Raw genomic sequence first — 20450 nt, forward strand, 5'->3', positions numbered from 1 at the left:
AAAGCGTTGAAGAATTTGTTGTCAAGTTACAGATGTGCTGCTTTTTTTTTTTTATAGCTTGTTATTTCGTTCCTCTATGTGCTGCCATACTTTCAAAACCGTATTCCAAGCCTTGCTGGAATTATTTTGTACTTTGAAAAACCCACATTGCAGTCTGCATAACAAATGGCTCCACTGATTCAACTAATAAGAGCAGAATAAGAGCTCCAGTGACTGAAGTAGTAAGTGAACAGTTTGCTTTATTGAAGTTCACTCTGGGTTTATCAGTGTCGGCACACACAGAGGCAAACAAAAGGCTTATTTGATCTTCAAAGGGAGATGAGCAGGAATGAGGGCAATAAGAAGATAATAACACCAATCTTCATCCATTACTCCATACTGTACGGCACAGGCATGCGCTTTGACTTTCCAGAAGGGGTCCGCGTTTTGTGTTCGCACATTGCCATCTAGTGGCCAAAAGTGATTGCACACTTAACATTAATTCATTCATCTTTTTACGTAACAGCTTTTTCATTACCGGGTCATGCTTGGAGCCGATAACAGCAGTAAATTTGATTTATAAAGTACTGCATTTATCTGTTAAAAATACACATCACACATCAGTTCACATTTACTTTTCATGGATGGTGTATAAAGATGCCAGAAACAAGTTATAGCCTTTGGGTGATGGTCCAGATGACACGTGTAAATCCAATTAGGAGGGGAATGCTCGGCGGAGGTCTGCGCTCTCCGAGTGCTTTTTGTTAAATTATTTAACTTTTTTTTTGTTTTACATTTTTATAAACTTTTCTAGACCATAATGTTTGTTTCACCATCCTTTAACAGCCACCTAATCTCGTTGTATATCCACTACACCACATGTGTCAAACTCAAGGCCCGGGGGCCAAATGTGGCCCTCCAAGTGATTTTTTTGTGACCCACGAGAACTGTGTGCAGACATTTGTTTTTGTAAAATCTGTCACGTGTTCTTAACAGCCCATATTTGTTGGTTGATCTGCAGTTCTGCCCCTCTCAACTGTGACAAAAAGGTTTTGAACAATTAATGCCATAACTTGCTTTGGATTATATTTTTCATTATTTAATATTATTTACTTCAATAAGCTTGATTATTGATTGATGGAGTGTGGTTTTCTTAACCTGATCAATTGAAAGGATTTATGTTATAATAACAGCAATAATCGATCCATATATTTTGTGCTGAAATGTTCCATGAATTCAGATGAATTGAATGAAAGTTTTCTTTCTATCCACTTATCACATGGATGAAGCCGACCTGCTGAGAGTCCGCATCGCCATCATCTCTAATGGAAAACTGCACGGTTGTTGCTCCCCGGCTCTTCTTCAAGAACTGCTTCGGGGTCGGCTTCTATTTGACACTTGCACACCGGATGAAGGATCCCAGGAAGAAGGAGGTAAGGTTGAAACATTCCTCGAAATCAACCCAAGACCCCAATCATGATGTTCATTTTCTCCGCTGCCTGTTCATCTTTGCTCCTGCTCCATCTGCACCGGATACAAAGACCAGTCTCAGGACCACTCGCAACATTTAGACAGAGTTATGGATGGTAGGTGTCTCTGAATATTTAACTGTAACTACCCACTCATGAGCTGCTCCTCCTCGCAGACGATACCAGATTATGTTTTTTTTTCGGCAGCATCACCGGCCTCATCCACCACCACATCCCCGAAGCCAAACTGATCGATATGTTCGGCCAGGAGCTGACCTACCTGCTCCCCAATAAACTCTTCAAGCATCGAGCGCATGTCAGCCTGTTCAGGGAGCTGGAGGAGACGCTACATATGGAGCATATTAAGTTCACCTTCGGGATCAGCACTGGACAGCTCCACATGCTCCATATGTAGCCGGCTACCTATGGAGTTCAGGATGTGTCTGAGTGTATACAAATGGTGTTGACTACATTGCCCACAAGGTGTCACTCTTGTACACCACTAAAGGCAAACTGAGCTCCAATTAGGTTGACAAGAACTCACACACTGTTCTGATATAAAAACTACAGTACTATCTATCACTGAAGCATGTATTAGTGTATTATTTTTTGGTGGAGGCAACAGTCTCAGCAAGGATTTCCAGACTCCCTGTCCGCAGACACCTCCTCCGGCTCTTCCAGGGTGTGTGTGTGTGTGTGTGTGGGGGGGGGGGGGGGGGGGGGGGGGGGGGGGGTCACGAGGGGGGACCCGAGGTTGTTCCCTGGCCAGGGAAGGAGATGCCTCAGTCACCTCTGCTGACTCCTCTCGATGTGGAGGAGCAAAGCGGCTCTACTCCGGGCTCCTCCCTGGTGGCTGAGCTCCTCACCCTGTCTCTACGGGGGCGCCCATTCTTTAAAAACCTGCCTGATTGTCCCGCAGTGCCTTCGCTGAGCTATCAGTTTATAACCGGCTGTGTGTTTGTCTGCGGTATTTTGACGGTGATGCCGTCATTTTACGTTTGATTTTTTTCAATTCTTTATGTATTAACTAGTGTTTACATTTATTAAAAGCAGCCCGGTGTTATAGCCTACCTTCACCACTAGGGGGAATCAGAGTCAAAGAAACATGCATCAAACGTTGACCTCGCTGACTAAATTGGGATTTTTCACAAACTCACAAAAATATAGTGCAGCTTCTCAGGGGTGCATGTTATAATAATAAAAAATGCTTATGAAATGCAGTCAACAGCCCAGTGAATGAAATGGATGTCTCTCTTTACAGTCCAGATGCTTATCTGTGCCTCTGCTCAAAGGCTCTACGGTAATCTGACAAGTTAGAAACATCTGCCTCCCAGAATAGCAACCTGCAGCTTGAAAAACACAGAGAAATGTATTTGAATCACATTTAAACAAATCTAGTTAAAGAAAAAGACTTGCCCTAAAAGATCAGCATCACATGGATCGACTACATCAGCACATGATGTGAGACACTCACTCACACACAATTGTCTGAGAAGCTTGGTGGTCTACTGTGTCACGGGGAGGTCACAGAAAATTTCACGCTCTTCTTCACATTAAAAATGTCTCCTTTATTCTCCCAAAGAGAAGAGAAGAAAGGGGAGAAGAACTTAAAGATTGAAAAGAAAAAACAATTGCTGCATGAGGATGGCTTATTAGCGTCGGTGTGACTCGTTGCCGGGACACGCCCAGCTAAGTAAAGGTCGAATATGGTCATCGGTTTGGTGGAATGTGACACATTTGTGAAGCAAGAGGAATTTTCCCTCCAAAATAAAAGCAAAAAAACCCAAGTGCGGTCAGATCGAGACAAAAGAGGAGGAGCGATGTCTGATATTTAGAGCACCACAAAACCATATCAGATTGATTTTTCTTGCATACAAGCCAAGCCAAGAAGACGTCTCAAGGTTCACGCCAGAGCTTCAAACTGACACGTCCATAAAAGAACGTGGATTCACAAGAAAGGAAAGCAGACGAGAAACTCGAAACAAAATTAATCACAAAGAACAGATTTATCGTTGTGCCACTGAACGCTTTGCCTCATCTACCTCATCTTTCTGTGCATCTAAAAGCCTGAAAAGAGCCGTCTCCTCCAACTTGCAATTTGCTGCTCTTACCTCACCTGCAGTGACTTCTCCTCCCACCTCTATCCTTGCTACTCTTTCTATTTTACCTCTTAGCATCTCTCCCTCATGAGCATCACTAAAGTGAGAGGAGATTCTTGTTGGGCCAGTATGGGGAGGAAGCACCACACAGAGAAAGCACATAACTAATTAGTCTGGAGCGGTAGCATCCCGGAGGTCTTTAGCTTTGAGTAGCATCATGTTCCCTTGCTGTGTATTACAGATACATCATTTAGTCATTTAAAAAAATAAATACAATGCGCATTCCATTTATAAAATGTCAAATTTTGAGCAAAATCAATACGGTAGATGATTGAGATAATCCATGATGATTTTGAATAGTCTGCCAATATCTGAGCCAATTATACCATTAATTCGGACACATTTTTCAGATGCTGTCATTAAAAGGCGACTGCTGAGATAATCCATCGTCGAGAGGAAATCACAACGGGAGGTAGAATCCACAGAAACACTAAAACACACACTTTCCACAGCGCTCCAAGCGTTCCAGAAAGCTTCCCACACGCACAAACACACGGGCACAAACACATACACCTCGGAACAAAGGTGCCATTTAACTCAGGAAGGGTCAGCAGTTCTCCCCAACATACAGGGGCTTGTTCTTGGTCAGACCCGCTGCCCAGTCTCAGGCCACCCCCCCCCCCCCCCTCCCGGCCCCCACCACCCTGGAGACAAGCTCCCCATTGTTCCTGCACTACTAATAAATGACAGTTCCCCTCTTCAGACAAACTTTAGCACTCATTCTAAAACACACAAACACACCTACACACACACATCCATGTTTCACATGGGAGAAACACACACCAGCATCATAACGGCCTCATGTCACACGTTTCATGGGGCTCATTGAAGGTCACCCGAGGCAATAGAGATGGAATTATATTTTTCTTGGGATATGAGCCTCGCGTCATGCACAACCGCTGAGGTAATGCATGCGGGCGCATTCCAGACACCACAACCATGTAATTAATGCGCAATAAATACTTCAGCTGCTTTCCATTTCCCCTCAGCGGTCAAAAAACGGACGTGACATTGAGGCATCGAGTTCACCAGGAGGTCAGCTGCTCAGCCAGCGTCGTCACCTGGATGAAAAATAAGAACACGCGAACCCGAGCTCAAGGCAGGCCGAGAGAGCCGAGGTGAGACTTGAGTGCGTGATAAATCACCACTCAGTTTGAGCTCATAAACACACCATTAACACACTCAACCACAGCAACATGACCTGTTTACCTGACCCTCGGACTGGGGGCTAAGTGGGGTGGGGTGGGGGGGGTCCAGCGCCCTCTCTGGGCCACCAGCAGAGTTGTCCCCGTGGACCTGGAACCGCTTTCTCTGTAATCTCAAGGCTGCATGAGATCATTTTCAAACGATCTGGGATTGGATTTGGAATCCCTGCGAGTGGGGACAGAGTGCGAGGCGCGTGCATCGGTTGATTTTGTTGCAGATAACATGTTTAAGAGGCAATTCTATATTGCTGGATGCGGACTTTAGGACACGCATGTGACGCGGATGTGCCTTGGAAATGCTGAGTGGGTGTAAACACAGGGTCGTTAAAGAGTCCGACCCCGATGTGTGTGTGTGTGTGTGTGGTTCCCTGCTGCGGTTCGCCACAAGCATGTCGTCTTACAGCTCAGCCAGCGCACTGAGAAAGCACATTCTTCCTTTGCTGCTTGCAGCTACAGCTGAAATGCAGACGGAGCGAATGTCCAGCGCATTTAGAACGGATGGGTGAGAGAGGGCGTGCACGAGCGCGTCCGCAGCAGATAGGGTGACGCAGGATGGATGCCGGGGCCAGCGTCAACGTACATGCTCCCCGCTCCGCCGTAGGAGGAGGAGGAAGAGGCCGAAGTTGTGAGAAGAGGAGCAAAAAAAAAAAAAAAAAAGGCTCTCCAGTGTTTAGTCAAGGCTCGCTCGCTGACACAAAGTCCGTCTTTGTCTGCCTCCCAGGGTGCCAGATAAAGGAATTCTTGTGCGTCGGGGGCTCTGACAGAGTTTATTTGACACTTCAGCTCCTTTTGTGAAGCAAGTGTCCCACCGTCAATGCTGGCCATGAGAGTCACTTGGCATGAGACAGAGGGTCCCTCTTCAGCGGAGAAAGGGGGTCTTGTTTGGAGAAGATTTTTTAATAGAGGGGGCTGCCGGGTTGGGGGTGAAGGAGGGGTGGTTTGTGCTCTACCCTGTATACAGACATATAGTGGGGGCTCTGTCCCCTGTCCCAACAATAAGAGGAATCCTTCACTGCTAAAGAAGGAAGTGGACGGGATTGAGAAGTGTGAGCTGAAGGGTGAAGGGAGGCGGACGAGTGCGATCACATCATGCACCTGTAGGCTGCGGCTCAAATGATGCACCCAAAACGTCACCCAAAACTAACCGTGCGTCAGGTGGGACTGAATACAGGTATCTGACATGCAGCCCCCCCCCCCTTGGGTATGGATGGAGACAGATTTGCTCCCACCTCTGGACCACTTGTTTTGGTCACTGCGCGTTTCACTTATTTAACCGCACCTGGTCTTTCACAACTCGTGACACGTGAAAGCCTCTGCGAGGGCTCCCTGTGCGGGGGCACCTGGGAGCGCAGGTGGAGGAAGGGATCCGACACGGGGTGGGTTGCAAATGTCAGGCAGTCACCTTAAAAACGGAATCCTAGGAGTCAGAGTTGAAGGAGAGCACTTTCAACCCACCGAACAGGTGGATCTATCATTTGTGGAAGATCGGGGATCCGTGGAGGCTTTTGCACCAAACACGGCTTATTTGGTGGATGATATGTAGAAAGATAACCACACAACCTTTAGTCAAAATAACCATTGTTGAACTCTAACGAGAAATATGAGACGCGGAGTCTTACAATCTTTTATTTAATATAATAGCGGGTGAAATTAAGTTGTGGAATTATTATTAATATTCATTTGGACCTGACTGAACGTTTTTTTTTTTTTTTTATAACAATAGATTCGCATTTAATCCCCAAAACATACGTGCATTAATCTACCTTTTCTCACGTACCTGCTGGTTGTGGACATGCATGCCGTCATTATCCGAATTATCCGGACGTCATGCTGAGGTTTCCAAAATACATCCCAGGATATTCCTTCTCTTGTAGCAGAATCTGAACTTCCAAATATCCAAATATCATCTTATGGGGAGACTCTTCTGTCCACCAGACGTCTTGTCCAGGGGGGGGGGGGGGGGGGGGTGCTGTCATCCCTTGTTGCGCGGCAGCATTTGTATTTATATATATATCCCACAGTGCGATGAATCCTTTAGCTTTCAGCCACCATCTGATTTCACTAATTGCAACAATAACTCATCCATGTGTAGCAGTTCCCGCAGCGTGTCCGATCCATCCCACAATAATCCATACCCAAACTGTTTGGTAAAACAGGCAGATCGATCAGTGTCACAACATCCGGTGAGAAGTGAAAAAAAATGATTCTTCTTCTTCTTCTTCATCATCTTCATCTTCATCTTCGTCCTCGTCTTCGTCGTGGTCCGGTGCAGGGATGACCTCTGCTCCAGCGGGTGTCTCTGCAGCCGGATACGATGCGCTCCCGTGAAGAGCCGCAGCCGCACTGAGCCATAGTTGCAAAAGCAGGGCAGCGAGCACACGCTGCTTTCAGACGGCGCAGGCGCGCAAAAGGCATGACGGTACATGGAGTTTATTGTTGTCGCTGCTGGATATTGAGATTGAAACCTTTAAAACAAAGTAACACTGAAAGGTTAATCACGTTTCCACTTTTTCCAATTTCATTCTATGATATCTAGAATATGTTTATATTTGGGGTAAAATAACGCGCTAACTCAAGTTCTCTCCGGGTTCCTTCCACCTCCAAAAACATGCAGCCTTGGTGAATTGATTATGCTAAATTGTCCACAGGTGTGCGTGTGTTGCGTGAATGCTTGTGTGCCCCGCCTCTCGCCCGTCGACTGCTGGGATAGGCTCCAGCACAACCCGCGGCCCGGTAATGGACAAAGCGGATTCGGGGATCAATGAATAACTAAATTCAGTTTTTAACACAATAATAATATATATATAATAATAATAATAATGATATATATAATAATAATAATAAATATATATAATAATAATAATAATATTTTTGTGAGTTATGTCTCGAATATAACAAATAATACAACAATAACACTGTTGCAATCACTTCTCCTGTGTCAGTTGAATCCCAGGTTGCGTGTGAGCACAGTGAGAGGTACGTGAGTGCACACATGTGATACATGGATGTCGGTGCCTTGAATCACCTTCCCATGAATGAGTCTCTTGTCTCTCACCTCACTTTCATGTCTTAACCACCTCCAGGCTTGCGTGCATTGCTGGGATCGCGGCTTCCTTTAAGCAGTAAAACAAGGACTGGAGACATCGGAACCTGGAGTCCAACTTGAATCAGACGAAGTTGCAGTTTACTGAGAGACTCAATTTGTTTTGTTCCTTCAATGTAAGATGTTTGCCCTTGTTGATACAGTATGTTTGTATCTTATGACTAATCAAGATCTGAGCTGATAACCACTTGAATCAAACACCCCAATCCTGTATGCAGGGTAATCGTGAGTGTCACAAAACATATACAACCTTTATAGGTGCATATGAGTCTTAAATAGGGCACAGATAGGAGTGATAGATATTTAATGAAGACACATTGCATGTTTTTTGAGTGTGGAAAACAAGAAATTCTAGCAAACAATTAATTTTCTGTCCATAAAATGTACTGCAAATAATATTTAAAATCCTACATATGTAAATGCATAGGTAGGAATACCCAGGTTTATAATTTGTGCCAAAATTGTGTGTTTTATCCTCCATAAGAATTCAATCCAAACACACATTTGACGGGCTCCACTCCATTTCTTCTTTGCTCCCTGTTTGGACGGACTCCAGCACAATCCTGGAGTACCTGAAGTGCACGCGATTCTGTCAATTGCAGGCACTTGATGCCATTCTGGCGTGCCAGGGTTGAAATGTTGCAGTAGGTTTGTGCACACAAGCATTGTGTGACTAGAGCTACAGATGAAAACACAAAGACATTGTTTTCAGTGATCAAACCCCCTTTATAGTAACTCAACAGCATTCCTGTCTCACATTCCTAAGCCACCGCTGCAGTGTGAAGGTTTTTCTTTTTTCCAAGCAAGGTTACAAAATTCAATCTGGTTCATTGTTGACCTTGATTTGCAAAACAGTCACTCTGACTCCTTCAGCTGATTAATCATTCATCAAGGCTGCATGAAATTATTAACAGAGTCCAGTCAACTAATTAAGAGATAATTATCTCTTATCTTCAGCAATAGGACGAACAGTGCATCCCGCTTTCACAGCAATGCACACACAGCAGAGACAAATCTAGGGACATGCTTTCTTCCTCATTGTGTGTACGTGCACTGCGTGTTTGCATGCAGACATTGTGCACAAGTGATTGCAAGAGTGTGTCACTTTGTGCATCTGCCTCCTCCTCGCGCCCCACTAACTCCAGTGCTTATACATAGAGCTGCGCTAATGTGCACACAAATGAGTTCCAGATTGATGTGTCAAGGATAATCGTATCCAGAGAGCACACAACCATTGTGAACACCTCACATGGGGAACACATTAGATAATACAAGGGGACACAACGCTGACGAAGTGATGAGTGATGATCTGCAATGCAAAAAGGCAAGAAAATCATATGAAGAAATCTACTCTGTCAAAGAGAGCACCTGATGATGGCAACACAAATACAATATTTACTGGAAGCAGTGACCTCTAGGGCTTCTTCTTTCAACATGCAAAACATAAAGGAGGACAATGGAGTCAGTCATATCTCCGGTGTGTGCGCTGAGAGTGATTAAGACTAGAGGACATTCATTACTCAGACAGAGAGGGGCTTCAGGGCAGAGCTCTTATGTTCAGACTGTTTTGGATGTCCTATTCCCTTCTATCTCTTTGACTACTTTCCAACACAGAGCTCTATTCAACCAGACTGGGAACAAATGTTTCCTTATGTGTGGGTCTCTGAGCCCAAACTGCAGCGACAGTCTAGAGAGCAAAGACACAGAGGGTTACAATAATGCAAATCACGCTGTGGCTATGTTTCTGCTCAGCCCTTATCTTTAAGGGTATGATGTGAGCTGCATTAGTAGGTGTGGGAAGATGTGTTATTACACCCACTGACATCATGGAAACCAAGGGGTAGATGAGAAATGGCAAGTATTTCACAATAACAGCACACTGTTTTGCTGGCATGCACCCCCCCCCACCCCACCACAGGCTTAATAGGCTGCCACACTTGGTTTCCCATCGTTATTTTCCCATTCTCCCACGTTTCACGGGTGTTATTATTTCTACATCCGCCTGGGAATTAATTTTGGTAAATATCAGCCAGGAAACCTGAGTTTGGATTCTCTGTTGGCAGCGCACATAATTTCCTGTAAAGGTCAGAATGTAGACTTCTGTCAGAATTCTGGCCTCTCTGAGACTGGGTGAAGCAAAGCCTAAAGGGGGGTGGGGGGTCACGGTGAGGTTTCATAGTGGCGTGACTGATGATTCGCTGAAACCTGTTAGAAAATGGCATGCGCCTTTTACATATAACAAAACCTAATGTGGCGTGTACCTCCTTTCTATAGAATCACTGAGGATTAAGAGCTAATCTTCTTGTGCTATGAGACTGGCTGGGCTCCAGCGCCTCAGGGAGTCAGATCTATGGAAAGGAGGCTCCTTCAAAGGAATGGACTTGCACTTATATAACCCTTTCTAGTTGGAGTCCCTCTCACCCTGCATTAAGTCAAACTGCTTACAGAGGTGCTAATGTGTACTCAAAATTCTCACTTGAAGTGAAATTCAATGAACCCTTGGCCAGGACTGCCTGTGAAATACAGATGACAAAAGCATGAATCATTTGTCCTTCTTCCCTTATGCATAATTACACTGAGCAAAGTTGGATTCCTTGGGACAAAGACGCATGAGCGTTTCCTATAATCGGCAGGTGCCTCAGTTTATTGGGTTTCCGTGTCAAACAGCACACACTGTAAATCTCAAACGTAATGCATCAATTATCCACAGAATGTAATTTCCTGCAGGAAAATACCAAGCAGGGTGCATGCAGCTGTTCATCTTGGCATGCAAAATTTTGCGCATGTATGCGAGTGAAACAAATGGTTTTAGCTTAGTAAAAGCCCAAAGGTCTCATTTTAATGTTGCTTCATGGTTTACTGCTAAAAAGGTTAACAAAAAAAACCGAACACAACCTGACGAACGAACCGGCTGCGGTCAAGACGGGCAGATCGACGAGGCACAAGACAAGCGGGTAGTGGTATGGAGATGTGCTGCACATCTGGGTGAAACGACACAACCTTCCGACAGGGAAATGCAGGCGGAGCAGAGGTTAAGAGGGCTGGTAGTGATTGTGGAAATCCGCCTCAGATGCATCTGGGGTGGCCGCAGCCAATCCGTAAGCCGTAGGGCCTGAATCGACAAACAGAACAGGTGTGAGTGAAAAGGAAATTAACAAGGAACAATAAAATGACATGACCCTCACAGTCTCTCTTTTTATTGACCTTTCATGGGCATTTGGTACATTGGCCACATTTTACCCACATGTGTTTCTGCGCATACAGTTGGGTGGTTTATAATCTGCTCCACAGAGAGAATGTGGGATATTCCCCAGAAAAAAAGCCACCTCAGATGAATTACAGGGCCGTAAGGGTGTTCCACAATGCTCCATTCAAATACTTCCTTTGTATGCTAATGATACCTTGATTGCTTTACACTTACTCCTGTGAAGGCATTTGTCAGAGTGCATACACTTTGTCAAGACAAAATAAAACATGTGGGACATTTTGCTCTTGAGAATGTCAACAAGCTGAGTTAATATTTCCTTTCGGGTACCCTAGGTTTTAAATTGATGTTCCTCATAAGTAGCAAAATATGGTGAGAATTTCATTACAGAAACAAATCTTTTTTTTTACCTTGAAAGGAAAATAGTAGAGTGTATGTTTTTATCTGTCCTTGTGCTGTACATGAATACCTCTACTCGTTGCCTTTACATGCTGCATATAGCCTGCCTCATTAGACTGGATAGGTTGCCTTGTCTAAACTCACAAGTGAATTAACTTGGTTAGAAGCCTTTTAGGTTTCCTGCACCAACTACGCTGGACAAACTGCATGCAGAGTGATCTGAAACTTCAAGTATCGTGACCCTGAATGAGATTAGAACTATTGAGGATACACTTAAAATGAAAAGCCATCATTCGGATTTAATGAAGAAATGGCTCAAGTAAGACGTCTACCACGAAGAATATGTAGGCGTGTGTGATCTCATTGGCAGGCTGCGTGTGGGATGCAGCAGGGAGTGTGGCAGGGCTATGCGTGACTAGGAGAAATACACCTGTCTCTGTGCTCAGGTACGGGGGGGGGAGCCTGCAGGCAGGGGCCTGCCAGTCGAACAATGGTCTCTATTGTGCCTGCGCTCTGACTGCAGACGCTCACTGCAGAGGAAGCCCTGTGCTCAGTGTGTGTGCAACTGTCTCTCTCTCTCTCTCTCTCTCTCTCTCACACACAATCACATGACATACAGAGTCAAATTATTTTTAGTACACATATAGTGGTGATCACAGTCGCCCTTGGGCTAAATCCGAGTCACTACCATTTACACGCAAGATGCCAGTCAGAGTTGTGACTGACAGGTTTGACTTTCTGTTAAGAATATTTTGCTGGCACTTCATTATAAGGTCAGATGCAATGAAAATGCAGTAAATGTACTTCACGTACGGCGGTGTTGTCTGCATTTCAAAGTTATTAGTTACACAGATGAACACACCTAGAATGAGGTACAACTTTAAATGCCTATAATCGAGCAGAATACTTTATATATATATAAACCCACAGTAGCACTATTGTTGAGTTATCTATTATCGGTCCCGCGCCACTGACGGTTTTCCAAGCGCTTTGTTTCCGGACACTGATAAGGCAACCTTGAGATGGAGCATCAAGATACTTTAGATGTAGATACAGTGGGAGACAGTAAGAAAGAGACTCACAGAAGGACACAGAAGACTCACAGAAGTATGAGAGCAGACAGTTGTCGTTTAATCATTGAGCCTCACTTGTTTCCACAACAAAGGCTAACTTTCATTTTGTCTTGATTTGTTGGCCAATTAATACAGAATAATAATAAAAAAAGCTACCACAGAGAGGGTCCGCAGACGAGACGGAACGCCAAACATCTGCTTTCAGAGGCTCTGGTTCTGGCTTGAGCTTGGATGGACCTCTACTGTCAAGCAGAAAAGCCAGATGCTCTACAGATGGGCTCTGTTATTCGGCCCCTGTTTGGATCATAACATGCTTCCACAAAAGAGTCCGGAGCTACTTTGATCCCATTATCTGGAAGCCACAAAGGTTTTCTTCACCTCTTTAAATATGGAAAGCTGCAGTGCGATTTCCAAATTGTGTGTGTGTGTGTGTGACTGTATGACAGTGTGTAACAGCAGCTGTATCTTACATGAGTATGCGTGTGCTTGTGTGCTCGCTGACTAACGCAATAGAGTCTTCATAAAGGTAGTATTGTTAAGTTGCGTGCGAAGCTCATGCTTTAGACTTCGGGTCCCCGCCCACCCCTGTAAACCACTGCCTTTTTTCCTCTCCTTTTTTCCCCTTCTACACCTTCCCCTTTCTTTTTGTTGCAGGTAAACATTTGATGTCCGCACGCAATCCCCAGAGAGTCTCCTCCCCTTGTTCTCTCCTTGGCTCCTTGGCTCCCACTCAGCGTTACTCACACACACGTCTCTCTCACACACTCACACACCTCTCTCGCCATACAAAAACAGACGAGCAACCCTTCCTTTCCCATTCTTCTGACATTCCTCTCCTCGCTGACTCAGCACCTGTTTCATACACAGGTTATTGGGTTCCCTCAGTCATTTAGTTTTTGAATGACGAATATAATTTTTGATTGAGTGGAAATTGTTCAGGCTTTACTGGCACATATTCCTTCAATGTCCTTTCCTTTTTTTCACAATACTTCCTGCTTTTTTGTGAATTTTCTTTTATTTGATGCACAGAACAGTTTTCTTACATTATCGGGATGACAATATGAAAATGCCATTCACAGGTTGGGATGAAAGGAATCCATGTAGTTTAGGGTAAACATGTCTGCCACAGTGTGCCACGGTGTCGTAGGGGATAGTACCGGGTTCGAATCCTATCTGAGCAGACTTCATATGTTCTCTCCATGTCCACGTGGGTTTTCTCCTCCCACCTCCAAAAACACGCAATTTAGGTGAACTGATCACTCTAAATTGTCTGTAGTGTGTGCGTGTGTGGTTGTCTGGCTCAGCGTGGCCCTGCGATGCGCTGGCGACGTGTCCGAGCTGTATCCTGCCTCTCACACATAGCAAGCTGGGATAGGCTCTCTAGATGAGACGATTACGATCTTCTCGTCTACAAGAAAATGGATGGATGGATGTCCGCCATACTTCAAGCTGATTAAGTTCTCAAAAACTTGAACAATAAGCAAATGAACTTTTGTGGAAAGCATTAATATATGCTGTTGCAGAGCAAGATCGAAAGGAAATGATAAGTTTGGACTTTTCCTGGAGTGTTACATCATAGTAAATAAAGAAAATCTGACCTGGCATCACTGACTCTATTGCATATCATAGAATGACATCACATAAAAAAAATAAGCCTAGATTAAAGCACAAGTAAAAATTTATTACATAAGTCATGATTTCTTCTCCTCAAGGAAAGTCATTCTTGATGTGAAATGATGAAAATGAAATGAATTTATAAACGAATTTATTGTTGAACATATGTCTTGTGTTTACAACACAGACAGCAAGTGATTCATGACATTTTAGAGGCTTTCTATTTATAGTGTGCTTCAAAGGAAATTGAAGAAACACTGGGGTTTTCACAATGATGAAAAATGCTGTGACAAAGAAATCCTCATTAGCACCTTAGTTCATTTTCATTTTTGACCTCCTTCTGTGACTGCGGGACGTCGGGTCAATCCCCCAGACTAACAGGTCATGGAAAGTAAATCTGAATCCCAAGCCTGCCTCATTACAAAGCAAAGACCTTAAACACGCCTGCTAGCTGAAGCATTGGAGCTTCCAGGTGTGAAAGAAAACACATAAAATAAACTGTCAGGAAAAACTCGAAATAAGTCATTAAATATCTAAATAACTTGCCAAAATTAAACTAGTTAAATTCAAGCCCCTTCCCTCTCTTTGTGTTTGATGACAATCCAATACAAAGAGAGGTTTTACTGTTATAGAAGCAGGACAGTGACTTTTTGAGCCAAAAATGTGTGGGACCTTTGATGCATGCTAATTCACTGCAAGGAGAATATGTTGGCACCGTGCACCATTTATATCCACGTCATGTTCTAATCCCTTCAAACTGCTCTGACCTTCAAGTTACGGTTTTCATGTGTTGTTGCTACGTTGTTTTGACTACAGCTTCAACAAAGACATTATGTGTGAATAGCATCCAAGCGTTTCTTGGTGCATGCGACTCACTGTGATCTTACAGATGTTGAACGCTGAGGGAAGGTAATTAAAAACAAGTCTAAATCTGGTTTGGAACCTCCAGCTCTGCCAGGCTCAGTCACGCACATCCCACAAGCTGCCCTGCACAAATCCTAGGACTTGAAGAAGCTCTGACGATCACATCCACAGCCGAGCAGAGGAAGAAAACGCAGGTCTCTCTTTGAGCTTTAGGCAGCGTTAATAAATGAATGGACCGAGGATTTGCTCGGTCTATTCATTTACATACCCTCCCACACACTTATGCATGTCCACGTAGATAATTGTGTGCTTTCTGCTGGCAAACCCAGATAGGAGGGTTAAGTTATTCTCTCTGTGTATATTGTTGCTTTAGAAGAGATTTTGTATTTTTTGTTTTTCGTTATGTTCCGATGAGTGCCTTAAGCCGTGGGTCTTCACACAATTTTATTATGTTCGCATAATGATAATAAAGTATCTTGAATCTTAGTCTCTAAGGTCTTTTTGTTTTTGCATGGTTACCAAACATTGCATTGTTCCTGCATTCTCATGAATTAAGTCCTCCAGAAATGCCCCATGCGTTCGTAATATAAATTATTTAAACACCTGTATTGTTGTGTCTCTTGTAATAATTGTGGCCACTGCTCCATTTCATTGGGGGGGGGGCTAGGCTCCCTCTGACCGGCCCAATTAACAGCCCTTCTGAGGTGGAGTGTATTATGCAAATACAAACAGTCACTGTACCAGCATTAACGGCTCCCATGGCCAGCCTGCAACAAGGCTATGTTAAATGAATATTGGGTTTATTGTGCCTACAACAAGTTACCTATTGTTGTGCTGGGCCTTTCTTCTGCTTTGCAAAAGCCATTCAAACAAGATAATCTGCCTGCGTCCGTCAGTGCGGTGCACTGCTTCCTCGTGCGCAGACAAAACACTGGGACAAAGGGACTGTTTGATTGGGAATATCAGGCAATTGGATGTGGGTGGGTAAAGTGATGCCTTTTACAGTTTCTACTGTTTTGTCATTTGACCTCACCGCATAGCCACAGACACCGGTTCAAATGAGGGCAACATAATTTCTCCTTTGACCCTATCGATTGATTCCTCTTTCATCTGTCCCTTGTGTGCTTTTTTTTTGCGTCTATTGTTTCATGCTCATGTTAATCTGCCACCCTCTGCTCTTATTGGGAACAATTGCCTTTGTCCACAAAGGCAATGGCTGCCCTGGATATAAGGTGACAGTCCGGTCAGGGCTGTGAATGAGCCGCATTGTTCTTCCTCGCTCTGCAAGGTGTGCTTGCCTGGACGTAAACCAACAACGAGCGGCGGTAACGACGGAATATGCTTTCTCAGTGAATGCATCACACATGGCTGTTAAAGGAATCATTGTTCATTTTCATTGTACGTATAAAGTGGTTAATAAGTATGGAAACATTAACAAAAGGAGTACCCAAATCCTTTCTTTATATATAAAAGGGCTAATGAAAATACTCCACAGCAAGTAAGAATCCTGTACTGAAACCTATACTTCAGTATTAGTAAAGTAAATCGAGGGATTGTATATAGAAATGAAATGTATATTTTACATTGTCTTTTTATATGATTTTTCCATCGATCCATTTTTTTATAAGGTGGGGTACACCCTGGATGAGACGCCAGCTCATCACGGGCCACACGAAAGACAAACAAACACACATATTTAGTGTCAACAACTCACATAAGTTGCATGTTTTTGGGTGGGGGGAGGAAGCTGGAAAACCCGGAAAGAAACCACGCAGATAAATGGAGAACATGCAAACTGCACACAGAAAGATATCGAACCCAGAACCTTCCTGCTGTGAGGCAACAGTGCCACAAACTGCGTCACTGTGCTGCATGATGTTTCCAGATGACGCAAAATTGAATGCATCTTTTGGCTTTGTTTTTTTACTGTTCCAAAAAAACATCTTAATATTTATGGTGTCACTGATCTGTGAGAATAATATATCACAACTCAGAAAGCTGAGACAAACTGCCAACACATTTTCCAGAGTTTTTTTTAAAGAGTGTTTTTAGCTTAAAAAGTTGGAAAATCTCTCAACTCATAAAAAAACATTAGTATATGTGGAACTCAAAAATACATAAAATGGAGTGGGGGGGGGGGGGGATGTTTGAAACGTAATCAAAGTGAACTGTCAGAGAAGAGTAGTGAAGAAGTATAACATTTCATACAATGGAATAACAAAGTAAAGTACAATTGCAAATATACTACTTCAGCAAACATGGATTATTTTACATCACTATACAAAATATAGAAATACATACAATGGATTCTGCAGGCTTGAAGACTGATGAAACGTTTGCTGATGTCTTTGCGCTTTACCTTAAACTGCTGCGAATCAGTTTCAGATGTTATTTTGCTGGAAGTTTTCTAGATTGTTGAACGGTAACGGTTTTGTTCCAACACTATGAGACAATAGAGAATGAACCCTGAAGTTGTTTTGACGCTTTAAATGGGGCGTTCGTTGAATAGGAAAAAAATGTCTGGTGATGCAAGCATCACACATACTGTGTGTTTGCCACTTTCTCTCCAGTCATGTTTAGCAGCAGTTTGTAAAGCTTCCTCCCGGCATGGCAGCCGGCTAATGACAGGGTTGATTTATTGCAGGATGGCTGCTTCCTAGCAGAGAAAGTAGTCACGATGAAAGAAGAGGTTTAACAGTCTTATTAAATGGTGTGTGTGTTTTTTTTTTTTAAATGTGCATGCTTGAAAAGTTGTAAACACATGTGAGACAGCTATGCATTTAATAGCTCTGTGTGGCATTGAGTTACTTGAATTCAGTTCTTGTGAATACACGAAAAACTCTTCCACATGTACGCCTCATTACCTCCACCGAGGAGGTTACGGAAAAACATGTGTCCATCTGTTTGCTGGTTCGTGGGTTTGTCAGACGGATTGTGAAAGAAATGTGGTGGGAGGGTGGGTCTCCGTTCGAAAAGACTCCAATAAATGTTCATGTGGATCTGGGTAATACAGATCTTATTGATCATTAAGGGACGTGCATGGGCAATGAAAAAAGAATGCATATTTCCAGTGCGCATGGATAAGACTAGACAGTTTAAAGTGTTCATGAGAAAATATTCAATTGCTCACATCTAGGTTTGTGGAGTGGAAGTGAAAAAACGCAATGAGGTAATGAGTTAACGATGGGATTTTTGGTTGGCGATACAGTGAGACATATTCTGTGTTGGTGGGAAGATTAATACATCCGTTCTCTCCGGTTGTATTAAACTCAATGGTCTTTTGCTAGATCTGGAACCTGAGACTACCTGACAGTGTTTTTCTTTCTCACAGAAAACTTTAGCATGAAATATTTTATTGTGAGCACAGGAATCATTCTTGTGAGCACAACAGATTTTCTCAGAATCACTCGAAACCTTCTTGTGCCAAGGGGAACACGACAGATTTCTGGGTGCTCACTTTTTTTTCTTCTTCTTTTTTTCAGCCCCTTTACTTTTAGGGGTTCTGCACGATAATGTGATTTTCCATTTGTTGAACATTTTTCTACATTTCTATAAGTATGCGAATCCAAGTTCATATTTGAAGTCATCAGATTGAACGAGGTTTTCATAGGAGGTAGTCGAACCTTAAAATGATGCTTTGAAGGCTGGAACTTTAAAAAGGCTTGACTGCGCTAAAGGACTATTTCGGTATACATGCTACTGAGTCCTATTGCCATTTACTGTGCTTAACGTTGTTCTCACAGCTGAGCCATTATGCGTAATGAAATCAGAGAACTCTTTGTGTTGCTTTCATTATATGCAGCACATATCTCACAAGTGTGCATCAAATGGTCATTTCAGTTTCTGGCTGCATGATTGACAGCAGCCTTCAACATTGGTGCGTTCACCACCCTGGGTATACCTGGCGACAGAACTGGGTCACACCTCAAACCGTTTTGTTCGTGCGATTCCGAAAGAACTGGAGAGGACAAGGCGGTGATGATGTAAATGCCACAGAGGCTCAGCGCATGGAGTCACTTTAGCCGGCCTTTGAAGTGTGAGAATGGTATGCCGAGGTCCAATTTTACTGACGCTGACTCACTCAATTGTGAGTTAGCGTGACAGCAGAAGCCGGTTAATGAGTTTCCCCTACAACCACACTGAAATATGACTGAGCGACTGTTGCCTTAAGGCTGAAGACATAAAACACAGAGGAAAAAATCTCTGAACATTTTTTTTTTGGGGGGGGGGGGGGGGTATGAGAAAGTCTTTTAAAGTAATTACAAAAGGGTTGATCTCATCTTTAAAGACACAGGTGAACGTATATCCTTGGGCCCTGGGAATAGAGTGTGTAATACTCATGTCACATCTGTGTGTGCATGATACAGTTATTCTGCAATGTGCGCCTTGCTCTAAATGTTGCCCTTAATGTAGCATAAATGTACAACTACAATATTCTTAAACAAGCATTTGTCTGCCACGTAGAAACACATAATCTAAAACGCACACACTCCACACCACTGTTCGCCCATATAGCAACACACAATGCGGGCGTGAGCAAAGGTGGGAAAAAAGAAAAACACAAAGAGTGGAAAACTTGAATCATATTATCCATAAAAGCAATTGTGTTTATTTAATCGGGCATTCAAACATGCATAGTTGCTGCATTTGAAGCACTTCAGAGGTTGGGGAAACTCTAAAGGGAAAAAAACATGGTGGTCTAACTAAATGGAAGGGAGGGACCTGCAGAGGACGTGGGGAGGTTCAGTCGTACGTGACGTGGTTTGTAGAGGTTGGATGGTGTCTTCTAAGGTGGCAAAGTGTGTGTGTTTCGGAGTGGTGATTGGCGGACTGAATGAAGTGCTTATGGAATGAAGATACCGGAATACATCTACTGCAGGCGGCCTCCTCTTTCTTTATTACTGCACATCGTAATATCTCTTCTGACGAGACAGGAGAAACAAGGGGGGGATTGTGTTTGCAAAAAGGGCTGCGATAAGATAACGAAGAATCTTCAGATTCATAAAAATAGAAAAACCCTGAGAGACAAATAAAGATGAGACGCTCATGGTGGGAACAAACACAACAAGTGTTGCCACAGAGCTGAATTTCCACTCCCACTTGCGCTCTCCATCTCATGCCTTTCCTCTGAGCGACATTTACGACACCAACAAAGGACTGTTAACCCCACAGATCTGTGTTCTATGAAGGCGAGAGATATGCAATTTTTATTAGGGGCAACTGTTGAAATTACCTCTCATTCATCTTCCCAGTGCTGCTGTGTGATTTCTGCCTGTGACACAAAGTCCAGAGTCTGCTGCCAACGCACTGAGGATGACGCGACACACTGGTTCAGCTGGCCAACGCCAGTCAGAGCATGCCAGCAGGACAGTCGGGGTGA

General features: G+C 43.6%; 1 long non-coding RNA gene across 1 annotated transcript in view; it reads right to left on the minus strand.

The window, feature by feature from the left end:
* The window catches only part of LOC137905166 (uncharacterized), a 40082-nt gene extending 33412 nt beyond the window's left edge, over nt 1-6670 (minus strand). Inside the window, exon 1 of the long non-coding RNA XR_011105842.1 lies at nt 6590-6670. This is a non-coding gene — a long non-coding RNA (uncharacterized lncRNA). The remainder of the gene's footprint in view (nt 1-6589) is intronic.
* Nucleotides 6671-20450: the final 13780 nt, after the last annotated feature.

Source organism: Brachionichthys hirsutus, chromosome 16, assembly GCF_040956055.1.
Source record: "Brachionichthys hirsutus isolate HB-005 chromosome 16, CSIRO-AGI_Bhir_v1, whole genome shotgun sequence".
NCBI lineage: Eukaryota > Metazoa > Chordata > Actinopteri > Lophiiformes > Brachionichthyidae > Brachionichthys > Brachionichthys hirsutus.